Source organism: Mesocricetus auratus, unplaced genomic scaffold (assembly GCF_017639785.1).
Source record: "Mesocricetus auratus isolate SY011 unplaced genomic scaffold, BCM_Maur_2.0 Super-Scaffold_100024, whole genome shotgun sequence".
In the NCBI taxonomy this organism is placed as follows: Eukaryota; Metazoa; Chordata; class Mammalia; order Rodentia; family Cricetidae; genus Mesocricetus; species Mesocricetus auratus.
The window spans coordinates 14,577,914-14,596,836 of record NW_024429205.1 but is presented as its reverse complement, the minus strand read 5'-3'; positions in this window follow the sequence as shown (position 1 = coordinate 14,596,836).

Below are 18,923 nucleotides of genomic sequence, written 5' to 3'. Positions count from 1 at the left end.
CCTTACCGTTTGCAGATTTTATAAATTTGTCTATGTCAACAGCCTGGGTTCCCTGGTGGGCTAGTGCTAATTACTTAACTCATTAGTTGTAGGAATTGAAAATACATTAAAAGATACCTAGGCTTTGGAGCTTTGTTTAAATATGTAGTTTGCATATGTAAGTGCCCTATCTTTGTGTTTAATGCACAAAGGGCACCAGATTGCTTTATAAATGTTTGTGAGCCACCATGTGTTAGCTGGGAATTAAATTCTCCTTCCCTCCCCCCTCCCCCCCTGCCCATTTCTCTGTAGGCTTGGAGCCTGTCCTGGAACTTGCTCTGTAGACCAGACTGCCATCAAACTAAGAGAGATCTGCTTGTCTCTGCCAACTGCGACCCTAGGAAGTTCCAGAAGTTCTCCTTTGGCTTCCTATAGTTGATCTAAGGCCGATTTGACATATCCTACCTTATACAAGGAAAGCATCCTGTAGAAGTTACATTGCTGTTGTTGTGATAAACACCTTGAAGGCAATTTAAGGGTTTATTCGGGCTTAAAGTTCCCAGTAGGATGAGTTTGTCACCATCATACCAGCGAAGCATGGCAGCAAGCACCAGGCATAGTGGCAGGAACAGTTGAGAGCTCACATCTCAACCATAAGAGGGAAACATGCCATAAGTCTAAGCTCTCAAAACCTGCCCCCAGTGACCTGCTTCCTACAGCAAGACCATACCTATTTTATCATTGAAATCACTACATTCTACTCCCTGACCTGCACAGTCCCATGACCATATAAAGCAGAAAGTGTGTTTAGTTTGCCCAACTTGAAGAGTTTCCATAGTCGTTCAGTCTCAATACCGAATGATCGCCATAGGTGTACTAGACTGGATATTGGGTTTCACGAATTAATGGCCACCTGGAACTTGTAAATGCAACCTAACTTGGTCATTGTAAAGAGGTTATTCTGATTGTGTCCTAAACTGAGTAGGCTGATGTTATAAGGGAATTTGGCTGGAGAGTGACCTTTGATCCCAGCACTTGGGAGGCAGAGGCAGGTGAATCTCTGATTTCAAGATCAGGCTGATCTGCAGAGTGAGTTCCAGGATAGCCAGGGCTACACACAGAAACTGTCTCAAAAAGGGGAGGGGAGACATAGCCTCATGACAGAAGCAAAAAGACAGTTTGAACTCAGGAGCTCCTTGCCTCCCCAGAAGCAGGAACACAAGAGAATCCCCCTTGGCAGTGTGGGAAGGAGGCCTGCACCCTGATTTTAGACTTCTAGCCCTTGAAACTGAGAAAACCAAGTTACATTGCTTTTATAATCTAGTCTGTGGCACTAGAAACTGGTACAAGGGCTACTAATGTCATGGAAATACAGACTTTGCGGTCCCTCTGATGATAGAACACAAGTATTAACTTGTCAAACACAATGGAACCAGCCTGGGACGTAGCTCTGTTGTCAGAGTGTTTGCCTAGCATACAGGAAGCCAAAGCCCTAGTTAGGTTTGTTCCCCAGGATCACATAAAGTGGGTGTGATGCACCTGTGTGGAAGGATCAAGTTCAGATTACCCTTGGTGGCTGCACCCTGAATTTGAGGCCAGTCTGGGGACCGTGAACTTTAAACGAAAAAACCTAGCCAGCCTGGTCTACACAGCAACTTCCAGGACAGCCGGAGTTGCACAGTGAGATCCTGTCCAAATACCAAGGAAAAATGTAAACCCCAAATAACCAATGTGAAGCTGCGGGAGCTAAAAGACATTTTGAGTTATCTTCCAGACTGATCAAATACTACCCCCACCCCAATATCCCTTAGGGCAATGGTTCTCAACTCAAACCATCCTTTCACAGGGATTGTCTAAGACTATTGAGAAACACAGGTGTTTTATAGTGTGTTTCACAACAGTAGCAAAATTTAGAGTCATGAAACCAGCAACAAAAATAATTTTACAGTTGAGGTCACCACAACATGAGGACCTCTATTAAAGGGCCGAAGTGTTATGGAGGTTGAGAACCATTGCCTTGGGTCCCCAGAGGGATCAGCATCTTAGGCTTGGGCTGGAGAGATGTCAGGCCAAGAACCATACCATCAATTTGCCACAGATGCCAGGTCAGGTTCTTAACTGGTTCCAACAAAAACAAGGTGGCTTCTCATACTTGTCACCTCCCCATCTCTGCCCACTGATCAGTGTGACAGTTAACGCAGTAGTCTGGTTCCCATGCTTCTTTTACATGGGTCTTATCTGTGTGGTTGTCAGGCCATCTCCATACTAGTTTAGACCACAGGAAAAGGACATGCTATTGGCAACTATTTCCAGTTACAGGGCTGCTGTCATGGGAGTATGAATTCTTCTTTCTCTAGGCAGAGCTGGCTCCCCTGTGTTCTCTACCCGTAGCCCTAGTACATGGCCCCGGCACACCTGAGGTATGCAGCCTGTGTCTGGTACCTCATGAGCTGCTGTCACCTCAAGCCTACACCTTCTGCCCAGTGCTCAACTCCTAGAGTCCAAAGGGGATCTACAGCAGCCTTCTAGAAGTTTCTTTTGCACCACCTACAGGCATCTCCAACTTGCAGTCTTAAACCTGAGGTCTCTCTACATCCTACCCCACCTCTTCCCAATAATGCACCTACTCTGGTTCTGTTTTAGATGACCAGTTCTCTTCATCAGTCATCGATGCCCAGAACCTGGAGGCCACTCTGACCATCATCCTGGCTTGTGATGTTGCCATCACATTTCCCTCCTAATCATAAGTAGCCACCAGCTCGAAACTCACCCAACCATAATAGTTTTGCTACCCAATGTCACCATGACACAATGTGTCTCTACTGCTTGAAAACAACATGGCTGATCATGGCTGCCAACTCCCAACAGAACTCAAATCACGCTGGTATCCTTATGGGCTGTTTATGTCAATGATGTGCTGACAGAACCAGAAAGCTACCTAACATATCTACTGTATTCAAAGCCACCAACGTAGCCTAACAAATGATTTAACAGTCAAAAGGTGGAATACTGCCGGCGTTGGTGACTCATGCCTTTAATCCCAGCACTCTGTGAGTTCGAGGCCACCAGCCTGGTCTCCAAGAACAAGATCCAGGACAGACTCCAAAGCCACAGAGAAACCCTGTCTCGAAAAACCACAAAAAAAAAAAAAGGGTGGAAAGCTGTTCAGTAATCATCCCTCTTTGTTCTCTATTGCTGTGATAACCATGAGCAAAAGCAACCTGGGGAGGAAAGGGTTTGTGTGACTGACACACCCCGAGCACAGTTCATCAGAGAGCAAAGTCAGGGCAGAACACTGCTTCCTGGCTTGCTCTTCGTGGTTTGTTCCGCTTACCTTGTAATGCATCCCAGGGTCACCTGCCTAGGGGCTGCACCGCCCACAGTGGGCTGCATATATCATTATTCAAAAAACTGCCTAGAGGCAATCTGATTGAAGGCTTTGTCTCAATTAAGGTTCCCGCCTCCCAGGTGACCCTAGCTTGTGTCAAGTTGACAAAAAGCTAACAAGTATAGCCACCAAGGACTGTGACAAAGGATGCATCTCTTCCAGATAAAACACATGTACCACAAGGCTCAAACATGAGAAACTAGTTGGTGGGTGTCTTAGATGATTCCAGGAATTCAAGGCAAGCCTAGGTGAGGGGTTGGGGGCCCCCCGCAGGGAATACTAAAACAGGGAAAGGACTGAAGAGAGGTAGAGGAAGAGATGAGAGAAGGGACAAAGAAAGGGGGAAGGAGGAAGAGGGAGGAGGAAGGGAGGGAGGGAGGAACGTCTCCTCACCCAGGGCCAGGTCCCTGGTGGGCTCTTTCCTGACCCCGCCCACAGGGCAGCTGTCCCCTCCCCCAAGATGCCTGGCTGGGACGTCTTCAGGTGTAAGTTATCAATATCCTGTCCAGTGTCTTTGAAGCCCACCTGAGGCCATATTCACCCTCGCTTGGCGTTTAAGGCCCTTCACCAACCGATGCCAGCGCCCCATCAACCCCACCTGGTCCCATTCCTTCACCTGCCCTAAGCATTTGGAAAGCCTTTCAAGGGCTTCAACTGTCCAAGCCCGCCTCCTGCTGGCATTTTTTTCCTACCTCAGCCTTTGCTTGCTGGCTTTGCCTAAGCAACTGTTTTCCCTGACCTTCCTACCCACCGAGTACAGGGTCCCGTGTACTCGAGTAACCCATTATTGGGCTTGGTGTACTCCCCCACCAGCCAAGACCTGTTTATTCCTCAGTAACTCTCTACCTGAGTCACCTTGAGCCTCTAGGACCCTGCTCAGCATAGAGCCCTGGGCAATTTTAAAAACCGTGGCAAGGATCGTGTAAGCAAAGCCTTTACCAGGGCATCTGGACAGCTCAATCTCTCCCATTGCAACTTGCCCACTTTGGTCCTCAGAGAGGGTTGCCTTAGCGATGTGTTCACCCAAAAATCCCAACAGCGCTGATTCTAGCAACAATGTATGTAAAAACAAGCAAAACAAACAACAAAACCACCTAGCAGAACCATTGAAGGTTACATAAATCAAGGGAGAGCCACCTTGTGAGTTGCTGGTAGCAAAACCCAGTCTGGATTTTCTAATACGTTGCTAAATCTTAAAGGTAAGTCACAGGAGGCATTAAAAAACACATATACGACTTCTGCCCACACTCAGAGCAGAAGGCAGAGGTGAGCACCGGGTCCCCATCTTAAACCCAAATTCCTCCCGCTTGCCCTCTCTCGGATCCCCTGGCCTGGGGACTGCAGCCAGGTCGAATCGCCCCAGGACGGACGACCAAGTGACCAGTAGCCTGCAAAGAGAACTGGTTCATTTCTGCCCACACTCAGGGCAGAGGGCAGAGGACAGAGAGCAGAGGACAGAGAGTATTGGATTTGCTTGCACCCACCGAAAGGGATCCCTGGTCACCTACCCACCAGGAGAGGAAGAGGCTCTTTCTACAACCAGTGGAAGAAGTGATGAGAATGAGGCAATATAAGAACACACTCAGCACCAGGCGTTGGTGGCACACGCCTTTAATCCCAGCACTCGGGAGGCAGAGGCAGGCGGATCTCTGTGAGTTCGAGACCAGCCTGGACTACCAAGTGAATTCCAGGACAGCCTCCAAAGCCACAGAGAAACCCTGTCTCAAAAACCAAAAAAAAAAAAAGAACACACTCAGGAACAGAAAAACAAATATGACACCACTAGAGTCTAGAGATTCTACACCAGCAAGACCTGAACACCCCAATGCAGATGAAACAGAAGGGAATGACCTTAAAAACACCTTCATGAAAATGATAGAGGCCCTCAAAGAGGATGTGAGAAAATCCCTTAAAGAAATGGAAGAAAAAACAAACCAAAAATGCAAGAAATAGAAGAAAAACAAACAAAAAAATCCAACAAATTCAAGAAAGGGGAGGAAAACACAAAGCAAAAATTACAAGAAACAATTCAAACAATGCAAGGGTTGAAAGCTGACATGGAGACAATAAAAAAACACAGTCTCAAGGAATGCTGGAAATAGAAAAGCTGAGCAAACGGTCAGGTACTACCGATACAAGCATAACCAACAGAATACAAGAGATGGAAGAGAGAATCTCAGGTGTTGATGATACACTAGGAGAAATAGATTCATCAACCAAAGAAAATCTTAAGTCCAACAAATCCCCAACACAAAATATCCAGGAAATATGGAACACCGTGAAAGACCAAACCTAAGAATAATAGGTATAAGCTGGGCTTTGGTGGCACACACCTTTAATCCCAACACTTGGGAGGTGGAGGCAGGCGGATGTCTGTGAGTTTGAAACCAGCCTGGTCTACCAAATGAGTTCCAGGACAGCCTCCAAAACAATACAGAGAAGCCCTGTCTTGAAAAACCAAAAAAAAATAATAATAATAATAATAATAGGTATAGAAGAAGGTGAAGAAAGCCAACTCAAAGGAACAGAAAACATATTCAACAAAATCATGGAAGACAACTTTCCCAAACTAAAGAAAGACATGCCAATGAATGTACAAGAAGCTTACAGAACACCAAATAGAGGGGATCACAAAAAAAAGTCCCCTTGCCACATAATAATCAAGACCCCAAGCATACAGAATAAAGAAAGAATACTTAGAGTAGCTAAGGAAAAAGGTCAAATAACATATAAAGGCAAACCTAACCTATAAGAATTACACCTGACTTCTCCATGGAAACTCTGAAAGCCAGAAGGTCCTGGATAGATATTCTATCAACACTAAGAGACCACGGATGCGAGCCCAGACTAGTATATCCATCAAAGCTTTCAATCACTATAGATGGAAAAAACAAGATATTCCACGATAAAATCAGATTTAAACAATACATATCCACTAACCCAGCCCTACAGAAAGTTCTGGAAGGAAAACTCCAATCCAAGGAAGTTAACTACAACCAGAAAAACATCGGCAATAGATAATCCCACTTTACCAATGGGATGGAAATCCAATTACAATTCCACCAAGAACAACCATTCCAAAACAAACAAGAACGAGTAATCAAAGGTCTTTAATATACCTCAATATTAATGGTCTTAACTCGCCCATAAAAAAGGCACAGGCTAAGCTGGAGAGATGGCTCAGCGGTTAAGAGCACTAAATGTTCTTCCTTGAATTCAATTCCCAGCAACCACATGGTGGCTCACAACCACCATGGTGGCTCACAACCACCTTGAATGAGATCTGGTGCCCTCTGCTGGCATGCAGGCAGAATACTGTATACACAATAAATAAATACAATATTAAAATATTTTTTTAAAAAGGCACAGGCTAACAGAATGGATTTGAAGACAGAATCCATCCTTCTGCTGCATACAAGAAACACACCTCAGCTTCAAAGACAGATGTTACCTCAGAGTTAAGGGTTGGGAAAAGATTTTCCAATCAAATGGACCCAAGAAACAAGCAGGGGTAGCAATCCTAATATCTAACAAACTAGACTTTAAACTGAGATCAATCAAAAGAGATAAAGGAGGTCATTTCATATTTATCACAGGAAAAATCCACCATCTCGATTCTGAACATCTATGCCCCAATCACAAATGCATCCACATTCGTAAAAGAAACATTACTGAAACTCAAACCACACATAAAACCTCACACACTTATAGTGGGAGACTTCAACACCCCACTGTCACCTCTAGACAGGACTACCAGACAGAAACTTAACAAAGAAACAAAGGAACTAATAGAAGTTATAACCCAATTGGGTTTGACAGACATCTATAGAACATTCCATCCAAACACAAAAGAATATACCTTCTTCTCAGCGCCACATGGAACCTTCTCAAAAATTGACCACATACTTGGCAACATAACAAACCTCAACAGGTACAAAAAAATTGGAATAACTCCATGTATCTTATCAGACCACCATGCTTTAAAGTTAGAGTTCAACAACAACACAAATTGCAGAAACCACAAACTCATGGAACTTGAATAATGCACAATTGCACCACTCCTGGGTCAAAGAAGAAATAAAAAAAGAAATTAAAGATTTCCTAGAATTCAATGAGAATGAAGATACAACATACCCAAACTTATGGAACACTTTGAAAGCAGTACCAAGAGGAAAGTTCATAGCATTAAGTGCCCACATGAAGAAACTGGAGAATAGTCACACTAGAGAATTAACAGCACAACTGAAAGCTCTAGAACAAAAAGAAACAAACTCACCCTGGAGGAGTAGAAGCCAGGAAATAATCAAATTGAGGGCTGAGCTCAATAAAGTAGAAACAAGGAAAATGATACAAAGAATCAATGTAATGAAAAGTTGGTTCTTTGAGGAAATCAAGATAGACAAAACTTTATCCAAACTCACTAAATGGCAGAACGTGAACACGCAAATTAACAAAATCAGAAATGAAAAGGGGGACATAACAACGGACATTGAGGAAATCCAGAGAATCATCGGGTCATACTTTGAAAATTGGAAAATTTAAAGGAAATGGATAACTTTCTAGATAGATATCACTTGCCAAAATTAAATCAAGACATATAAGTAATTTAAATAGACCTATAACACCTAAGGAAATAGAAGCAGTCATCAAAAGTCTCCCAACCAAAAAAAGCCCAGGGCCAGATGGCTTCAGTGCAGAACTCTACCAGAAATTCAAAAAACACCTTATACCAATTCTCCTCAAAGTATTCCATGCAATAGAAGCAGAAGGGTCTTTGCCAAACTCTTTTTACAAGGTTTCAATAACATTGATACCCAAGACACACAAAGACACAACTAAGAAAGAGAATTTCAGACCTATTTCCCTCATGAACATTGATGCAAAAATACTCAATAAAATACTGGCAAATCGGATCCAAGAACACATTAGAAAACACATCCACCATGATCAAGTAGGTTTCATTGCAGGGATGCAGGGATGGTTCAACAAACAAAAATCTATCAATGTAATCCACCATATAAACAAGCTGAGAAACAAAAATCACATGATCATCTCACTAGATGCTGAAAAAGCCTTTGACAAAAATCCAATACCCATTCATGATAAAGGTTTTGGAGAAATCTGGGATAACAGGAACATACCTAAACATAATAAAAGCAAACCAACAGCTAACATCAAACTGAATGGAGAGAAACTCAAAGCAATTCCTCTAAGATCAGGAACAAGGAAAGGCTGTCCCCTCTCCCCATACCTCTTTAATAATGTACTTGAAGTTCTAGTTAGAGCAATAAGACAACAAAAGGAGATCAAGGGGATACAGATTGGAAAGGAAGAGGTAAAACTTTCACTATTTGCAGATGATATGATAGTTTACAAAAGTGACCCAAAGAACTCTTCCAGGGAACTCTTCCAGCTGATAACACCTTCAGCAAAGTGGCAGGCTACAAGATCAACTCAAGAAAATCAGTAGCCCTACTATATACAGATGATAAAAGGACCGAGAAAGAAATCAGAGAAACATCACCCTTTACAATTCCACACACAACATAAAATACCTTAGGGTAACGCTAAATAAACAAGTGAAAGACCTGCATTGCAAGAACTTTGAGTCTTTAAAGAAAGAAATTAAAAAAGACACCAGAAAATGGAAAGATCTCCCATGCTCTTAAATAGGTAGGATCAATGTAGTAAAAAAATGGCAATCCTGCCAAAAGCAATCTAAAGACTCAATGCAATCCCCATCAAAATCCCAGCACAATTCTTCACAGACCTTGAAAGAACAATTCTCAAATTTATATGGAAAAACAAAAACCCCAGGATAGCCAAGACAACCCTGCTCAACAAAGCAACATCTGGAGGCATCACCATTCCTGACTTCAAGCTCTATTATAGAGCTATAGTCCTGAAAACAGGTTAGTATTGGCAGAAAAATAGACAGATAGACCAATGGAATCGAATTAAACACCCTGAGATTAATCCACAAACCTATGAACAGCTGATTTTCGACAAAGAAGCTAAAATTATACAATGGAAAAAAGATAGCATCTTCAACAAATCATGCTGGCATAACTGGATATTGGCATGTAGAAAACTGCAGATAGATCTATGTCTATGGCAATGCACAAAACTTAAGTTCAAATGGATCAAAGACCTCAACATAAATCCAGCTACAATGAACCTATTAGAAGAGAAATTGGGCGTTATCCTTGAACGAATTGGTACAGGAGACCGCTTCCTGAACATAACACCAGTAGCACAAACTCTGAAATCGACAACTAATAAATGGTACCTCCTGAAACTGAGTAGCTTCTGTAAGGCAAAGGTCACAGTCAGCAAGACAAAAAGGCAACCCACAGATTGGAAAAAGATATTCACTAACCCCACATCTGACAAAGGGCTGATCTCCAAAATTTACAAAGAACTCAAGAAGCTACTCTCCAAAACACCAAAGGACCCAATTTAAAAGTGGGGGACTGAACTAAATAGAGAATTCTCAATAGAGGAGTCTAAAATGGCTGAGAGACACATAAGAAAGTGTTCAACATCCTTAGCCATGAGGGAAATGCAAATCAAAACAACCCTAAGATATCATCTTACTCTTGTCAGAATGATTAAAATCAAAAACACCAATGACAGCTTATGCTAGAGAGGATGTGGAGAAAGGGGAACACTGGTCCATTGCTGGTGGGAGTGCAAACTTGTACAGCCACGTTGGAAATCAGTATGGAGATTACTCAGGAAAATGGGACTCAGTCTACCACAAGACCCAGCAATTCTACTCTTAGGCATATATCCAAAGGATGCACATTCATACAACAAGGATGTCTGTTCTACTATGTTCATAGCATCATTATTTTTAATAGTCAGAACCTGGAAGCAACCTAGATGCTCCACAACTGAAGAGTGGATAGAAAAAAATGTGGTACATTTACACAATGCTGTACACTACTTAGCGGGGGAAAAAAAAAACAATGGAATCTTGAAAGTTGCAGGCAAATGGATGGCACTAGAAGAAACCATCCTGAGTGAGGTAACCCAGTTACAAAAAGACAAACATGGTATGTAATCACTCATATATAGATTTTAGACATGGATCAGGGGTGTGTCAGCATACAATCACAGGGCCAGTGAGTCTGGGAAACAGGGAGATTCCCAAGAGATATGCATGATACTCCAGAGAAGTAGAAAGAGGCAAGATCTTCTGAGCAGATTGGGAACATGGGAGGAGGGGAGAGGGAGCCAGGAAAAAGAGACGGGAGAAGAGGAGGGGAGAAGAAGGCATGGGGGAGCAGGAAGGTTGAATAGTGGTAAGAAAAGAGGAGAGCAGGATGAGAGATACCATAATAGATGGAGTCATTATAGGCTTGAGGAGAGAGCTGACACTAGTGAGATCTCCAGAGATCTACAAGGATAACATCACCTGGCAAACTAAGCAATAGTGGAGAGACTACATTAATAGCCCCTCCTTGGTGATAGGGTTGTAGACTATGCTATATGCCATTCTAGAACCTTCATCCAGTGGCTGATGGAAGCAGAGACAGATACCCACAGCTAAACACTGAACTGAACTCCTGAAACCTAGTGACAGAGATGGAGGAGTGATGAGCAAAGGGGTCAAGACCATGATGATGAAACCCACAAAGACAGCTGACTGGACAAGGGGGAGCTCTTGAACCCCAGACTGATGGCTGAGAGGCCAACAGGGGACTGATCCAGACTCCATGAATGTAGTGTCAGTGAGGAGGCCTCAGAGATCTCTGGGGCCTTGGGTAGTAGATCAGTGTTCACCATGGCGTACAAATGAACTTTAGGAGCCCATTCCACATGGAGGGATGCTCTCTCAGCCTGGACACATGGGGAAAGGCCTAGGTCCTACCCTGGATGAAATGACAGACTCTGGAGACCCCCCCCAATGAGGGCCTCACCCTCCCTGGGGAATTATGTGGGGATTGGGCTGGGGGGATGGAGGGACAAGGGAGGAGGGGTGGGAGAGGAAGCTGGGATTGACATTTGAAGCATGCATGTTTCTAATTTAAATAAAAACATATTTAAAAATAAAATAAAAAGCAAGAAAAGCACATATACACAATTATTAGTGTGCACCATTTTGTATGCAAATTTGTGGGAAAAGATAGTAATGAATTCTAGCTAAACCAGGGAGAGGGGAGCATAAGGAAATGACAGGATGGAGGTAATGTTTTGTTTTGTCCCTCTATGCCTCTACTGTTTGGTGTGTGTGTGTGTGTGTGTGTGTGTGTGTGTGTGTGTGTGTGTGTGTGTGTGTGTGTGTGTGTGTGTGGTCCTGGCTGTCCTGGAACTCTCAATGTAGACCAGACTGACCTCAATCTAACAGAGATCTGCCTGCCTCTTCCTCCCGAATGCTGGGATTACAGGTATGTGCCATCCATGTACTGCTTTTATGCTTTTGTGTTTGAGACAAAGTCTGATATATGTAGCCCAGGCTGGTCTTGAATGCATGATCCTCCTTCCTCCACCTCCTAAATCCTAACATTTACAGGCATGCACCAGCACTCCCAGGCTGTAGTTTTAAAAATGGCCTGTAAGCTGGGCGTGTGAACCAGGAATCCCAGCTGTTTGGGAGACTGAGGCAAGTTGGTTGATCACTGAAACCTGAGTTTGAGGCCAGGCTTCTAATATAATGGGCAACACAATGGACCCCACCCCCAAATACACACACACACACACACACACACACACATACATACATATATACATACATACATAAATGCAACCTCAAAGATGTAAATTTGGACCCTACAAACAAAAACAAAACACAGCCTATAATGCCAGCGGTGGGAAAATAGAAGGGATCCCTGGAGTTGGCTGGAAAGCCAATCTTGCTGAGTTGGTGAGCTCCAAGTTCAGTGAGAGACCTGCCTCAAAAAAATAAGATTGATAGCAGTAGAGGAAGTCATCCCACACTGACCTCTGGCCTAGACACTGCATAAGCACACACTTTTTTTTTTTTTTTTTTTTTTTTTTTGAGGCAGGGTTTCCCTGTGTAGTTTTGGAGCCTGTCCTGGAACTAGTTCTTGTAGACCAGGTTGGTCTTGAACTCACAGAGATCCACCTGGTCTTGAACTCACAGAGATCCACCTGCCTCTGCCTCCTGAGTGCTGGGATTAAAGGCGTGCGTCACCACCACCTGGCTACACACATACTTTTGAAAAATATTTATTCTTATGCCTATGAGTATTTCACCTGCGTGCCTGTGAGCACAGTGCGCATTTCAAGTACCCGAAGAGGCCAAAAGAGGGCGCTGGAAATCCTGGAATTGGCATCACGGATGATCCTGGCCACCTTGTGGATACTGGAAACCGAATTCTGGTCCTTTGCAAGAGCAACAAATGCTCTTAATTTCGTCTCCCCAGTGTCACACTTAAAAAAAAAAAAAGAGATGAATCCACACCTATCATGCATCATTGCTGATGTATAAGTGTTAACTCACTCAGGAAGTCACCTGGAAATTTTCATACTAAACTATTGGCAGAGCTTTGGTGGGACTTCACTCTGTTATAACCAGCAAATACTAATTTCGTGAAAATAACCACAAAGCCTAGTTTTTGTTCACATCTTTTTTTCTTTGAAACAGGGTCTCAATATGTAGCCCAGGCTTCCTTAAACTGGTGACCCTTCTAGCTCAGTCCCCCGAGGGATGGGAGAACAGCAGTGTTTTCTAAGGGCCATTTCACTGACTACTTGAGTTAGCCAATGGAGGTGGAGCTAGGCTCTCTTCCCTTTCTCCCCCTTTCATCCTGGCCAGGGCTCGATCAGGAGAAACTGCAGGGTTTCTATCACCTGCGGATGCAGTGTTGCCACCAGTGTTGCCCGGCCTTTCTGTGACCCCAGCTCACTCCACCTTCCCACCAGGGGCCCAGTGGCTGGTGTTCCCTGGCCCGCTTTCCCAGTAGCTCATACTTGCACTCTGACTGGCACGACTTTCCTTCACGCTGTACTCTGGGGAAAGGGACCGCCCACTCCTATTGGGCTGTGTCTTGACAGAATGTCAGTTCAGTGAGACTGTGTCTGGAAAGTGAGGCCCTGAGAGCAAAGACCATCTTAATGTCCAGAAGCCCACAGCTGAAAGAGTTTTTTTCTTCCTTAAAAAAAAAAAGTTAGAAACAAGCTTGTTTTACATGTCAATCCCAGTTTCCTCTCCCTCCTCTCCTCCCCTGCTCTCCACAGACCCTCTATCCCATCTCCTTTCTGTTCCCCAGGGAGGGTGAGGCCTTCCATGGGGGATCTTCAAAGTCTGTCCTATCATTTGCAGCAGGGCCTAGGCCCTCCCCTGTGTGTCTAGGCTGAGACAGTATCTCTCTATGTGGAATGGGATCCCAAAGTCTATTCATATATTAGGGATAAATACTTATCCACTACTAGAGGCCCCATAGACTGCCCGGGCCTCCTAACTGACACCCACATTCAGGGGGTCTGGAACAGTTCTATGATGGTTTCCCAGCTATAAGTTTGGGGTCCATGAGCTCCCCCCTTGTTCAGGTCAGCTGTTTTTGTGGGTTTCTCCAGCCTGGTCTTGACCCCTTTGCTCATCACTCCTCCCTCTCTGCAACTGTATTCCAGGAGTTCAACTCAGTGTTTAGCTGTGGGTGTCTGCTTCTGATTCCATCAGTTACTGGATGAAGGCTCTAGGATGGCATATAAGGTACTCATCAATCTCATTATCTGGGGAGGGCATTTAAGGTAGCCTCTCCACTATTGCTTAGATTGTTAGTTGGGGTCATCCTTGAAGATCTCTGGACATTTCCCTAGTGCCAGATTTCTCTTTGGACTACAATGACTCCCTCTATTGTGGTATCTCTTTTCTTGCTCTCCTCTATTCTTCCCTTGACTCAACCTTCCTGCTCCCTCATGTCCTTCTCTCCCCTCCTCTTCTCCCCTTTCTTTCTCCTAGCTCCCCCTCCCCTCCCCCCATGCTCCCGATTTGCTCAGGAGATCTTGTCCCTTTCCCTTTCTCTGGGGGACCACGTATGTCCCTCTTAGGGTCCTCCTTGTTTCCTAGCTTCTCTGGCGGTGTGGATTGTAGGCTGGTAATCATTTGCTCTATGTCTAAAATCCATATATGAGTGAGTACATACCATGTTTGTCTTTTTGTGACTGGGTTACCTAGCTCAGGATGATTTCTTCTAGTTGAAGGAGCTTCTTTTCATCTTAGCATGCACACTGCAGAACTTCCAAAGAGAAATGAGAAGATAAATACTGCCAAAGAGCTCACAGAGGCCTGTGCAACATCAACTGTGCAGCGTGTGAGTCTGTGTGTCTGTACATGGGCGTACACACCACACACACTCCTACACGCCCACATTGCACATTGGGTGGTCAGCAGACAGGAAAAGCAGAGACCTCAGGTCCCAGGAGATGGTTCCAGGGCCCTGTGTGGTCTCCAGGGATCAGCAAATGGCAGGAGTGAGACCGGAGAAAAGCAAGTTTTGCCAATCAAGGAAGGTTTCTTCAGATCGCCACAGATGTGGGTTCTAAAATCACAGACTGATGTTACAAACTATAATGAGAGCAATCGCTGCAAATTCTAGAACACTTACTAAGAGCCAGACACTGTTTTGTCTATACTACCTCATTACATCCTGGCTGTGCTTAGAAGTTGTTCCCTAAAGTCCTCGTTCTGGTAACCCCACACATGGAGTGGTTATGTAGTCAGGTCATGGGGCCTCTGAATGGGTGATTGCCATTATCTTAGGAGGATTCCCTTATAAAAGAACAAGTTAGCCTCCCCTGTACCCCTGCACATTATCCCCCCTCCTTTTGCCTTCTCCCGAGGGAGGACAGAGCAAGAAGACCCTAGCCAGGTACTGACCCATTAAGCTTGGACTCTCAGCCTCCAGAACAGCGATGTAAATAAGCTTCTATTTAGTCTTAGTTTCCTAGCTGGTGACATTCTGCTATAGCAGTACAAGGTAGACTAACACAGCCCTCATTCCAACTCTGGGAGGAACGTAGTGTTACTCACAGGAGCAGTCACTGATGCTGAGAGCTTCTGTGGCTTGTCCAACGCAGCAGGATCAGAGTTTGAATCCAGTTTGCTACCAGAGCTCACACACTTCCTTCATTGCTATGCATGGGCCAGGGAACTCATCCCCAAGGGCTCAGGAGCTACAGGCACACTTGCATTACTCATGGCTGGAGTGCATTGCTGCATAGCATGCGCTAGCTCTTCTGGTTTTACTGGGAAAGTCAGAAATTGGGTTTCTTATAACCAATTCCCTCCCCTTCCCTTCTCTTTTCTTCCTCTCCCTCCTCTCAATCTCTCTCTCTCCAGGTCAAATGTACTCTTCAAAGCTATCATTCTGCAACTTCTTCTGCCCTGCACAGTCCCGTTAGAGGAATTTGCAGCCACTTTAGGATGAAGGAACTCAGTTGCGGTCCTGTTTTGTAAATTTGCACGTGATCTCAGGGCTGAAAGTGAGGCTCTCCTGTATGTGCAGTCCTGTGCTGTACCAACCAAGCCCTGGGATTTACGCACCGCCTGGTGAGTGCAGGAGTCTCTTTAGAGTTCAGCCCAGCCTACACTGCGTCATAGTTTCCATGGTTCTGCTTTGTGTAGGTAAAATGCTTAGGGCTTCACACGTGTTATGTCAGAATACTTAAGGAACTTGCCTGAAGTTACAGGGAGAGTGGACAATAAGATTGTCTTGTATACCCACCTCTCTCTGACCTTCCTAACCGGGGCATCTTTAGTCTCCCTCAAGGTAGGGAATGTCACATACATGAGTGTGCCAGGCACATGTTCACCCGGGCTTACTTCCTCCTCCTCTCAAGCCCTTGAGTGGGCACTTGGATTCCCTAATTCAGTGTGGCTAATTAAAGTGTCCCCATGCTTGTCCAAAGTCACCCAGCTAAAGAGTGTGTGGCCCTACGGATGTGTGGAAGGACACTGCAGACCTGCAGGGCCACTGTGACTCCCGATAGAGACCCTGTTCTTGTCCCCTCACTAGGATCATTTACATTGGTCCCTTTTCCACAGGAGCTGGGACTGAGTCAGAGGGAGCCTGGACTGTTCAGACCCCGGGTCATTGATGATTGTTGTGTGGATTAGCTGCTGGGGGCCAGGAATGAGCTGTCCCACCCCAGGAAGCGGCTCAGTGTGACTACTCTTGGCACACCTGGAAGGGTGTGGCTGGTGCCGGCACACCTACCTTCACCAGGACTTCCTGTCCAAGCCTCCAACAAAGGCAGCTTCTTGAGACAGCCTAGACTGAGTCACCAGCCTCGGGTGGGGTCCACCAGCTAACCTCAGGAGCCAGGAACCACTTCCCACACTGCCTGGAACTATAGTGTAGCCCAGATTTTCTCCTTTCACCTCCCCTCACCCCCATCCTGCTACACTCAGCTACACTCAGGATGGCTGCATTCCTCCCGTCTTCCCCATGTTCCAGGATGCAGTCTCTTTCTCCACACCCTGTCCTCCATGAGATGGCCAGAGGGTTGCTGATCCTGACTGTGTTGCTCGGAAGGGTCAGGAGTTCCTCCTGCCTAGAGAAAGCCATCCAGAGGCCCATAGACCCAAAATCAAACTATATTCAAAGCCCTGGAACCTGTGTGTGCTACCTTACAGGACAAAACAATGGAGTTGTGGGGGAGGGAACGTCTGGGTGTCTATAGTTTTGATTAGGTGGAACATTTTGAGATAGGGGACAATTATTCTGGATTATTTGGGTCAAGCTTAGAGGTAATCATATACATTTTATTTATTTGGGTTGCAGTGGTGGGGTTGAGCCCAGCGCTTTGTACAAGCAAGACAAGTGCTCTACAGCTGAGTCTCACCTCAGTTTGATCATGTATATTCTCCTCCTTCCTTCTCTCTTCTCTTTCCTTCCCATCGTCCCTCCTTTCCTTCTTTTTTCTTTCCTTTTGTTTTGAGACAGAGGCTGGTAGCCCAGGCTGGTAATCTTGTGTGGTGGGATATCTGTACACTGTGTGAAAATGTAATTAAACCAATGTGATTGGTTTAATAAAGAGCCAAACGACCAATAGCTAGGCAAGAGGTATAGGCTGGACTTCCGGCAGAGAGAGGAAGTGGGAGGAGATAATCAAGGCACAGAGGAGATGCCAATGAAACATGGAGGGAGTTAGATGTACAGAATGAAAGAAAGGTTAAAAAGAAAACGCATGATAAAAATAGATTAATAGAAATGGGTTAATTTAAGTTATAAGAGCTAGTTAGGAACAAGCCTAAGCTATAAGCCAAGCATTCATAATTAATAATAAGTCTTCATGTCATTATTTGGTGGCCTGTGGTTCTGACAAGGAAGTACAACTATAGTCTTGAACTCACAGAAATCCTCCTGCTTCAGCCTCCCAAGTGTTGGGATTATAGGCATGAGCCAACAAGTCCAACTTGATTGTCTTTATTGTTGTTAAAGGGATTTATTTTATTTTTAACTGTGTGTCTGTGTGAGGGTGTATACAGGTGCGTGCAGGTGCCCTCAGAGGTCATTGTGGTGTCAGATGGTCTGGAACTGGAGTTACAGGTAGTTATGTCCCCTCTCTCCATGTACACATGGGTGTTGGCAATGGAACTCAGGTCCTCTGGAAGAGCGGTCCCTAACTGCTGAGCCACCTCTCCAGTCTTTCATTTATATTATTATAAAGAAGAGCCCAGGGAAGGCTTTCCCGCACCAAGCAGAAGTAGGGAAAGCTGGAATAGAGGGGACTGCAGAGAACTGAAGATTTTGGCTGTAAAGGATGGGAAGATGCAGCCACAATGCCTTCCTCTGGGTGAGTTAAGAGGGACCAATTCTCACCCCAGCCTCAGGGGGCAGTGCAGGCCTGCTGACTCCAGGTAGCAGCCCTGTGCAGCTGACTTCCAGAGTTGGAAGGGAATATATGTGTGTTATTTTAAGTCCCAAAATTTGTAGTAATTTGTCACAGCAGCTGCGGGAAACTCATATACAGCCCAAACTCTCTTTCTCCATCCAAGGTCAGGTTCAAAGGGCTTCAATGTTCCCTCGCCTCCACTCTCATTTGTGGGACCTTTTGGAGAGTTGTCCCCACATTTGGAAGCCATTGTTCCCCTCAGCTTCTGGTAAACAGGCCAGTATTACACACGCCTCTTTGTTTTATAAAGATTGTTTATATCTCTTTCTCCTCAAAGACCGGGTGAACTCTTAGAAAATGAAAACCGTATGTTTTCACTTGAGGATCTCCGGGATCCAGCCCAAGGCTTGGCTTCCATGGGCTCTCTCTGCATCTGCAGCAAGGCTGGAATTTCAGTTCTGCTAGCAGCACTCCTGCAAGATGCTCACATATCTGAATCCTTTAGCTCCCAGGACCATGGAGCCTTTCTTTTTGTGGAAGAGGCTATAAACCATGCTTCCTGGGTTGGGTGACGCACAGCCACTGTGGGCAAGCTTACCACTGAATGAACTACAAGCCGCCTTCCCTGTGAGAAGTCTCCAGCACCTCTGCAGTCTCAGGAACAGCATGTGGTGGACTGTGGTGGCCTCAGGGGACTGCATTGGGGAACCGGATGGTCTGACATAGAGTATTTATAAGAACTGCATTC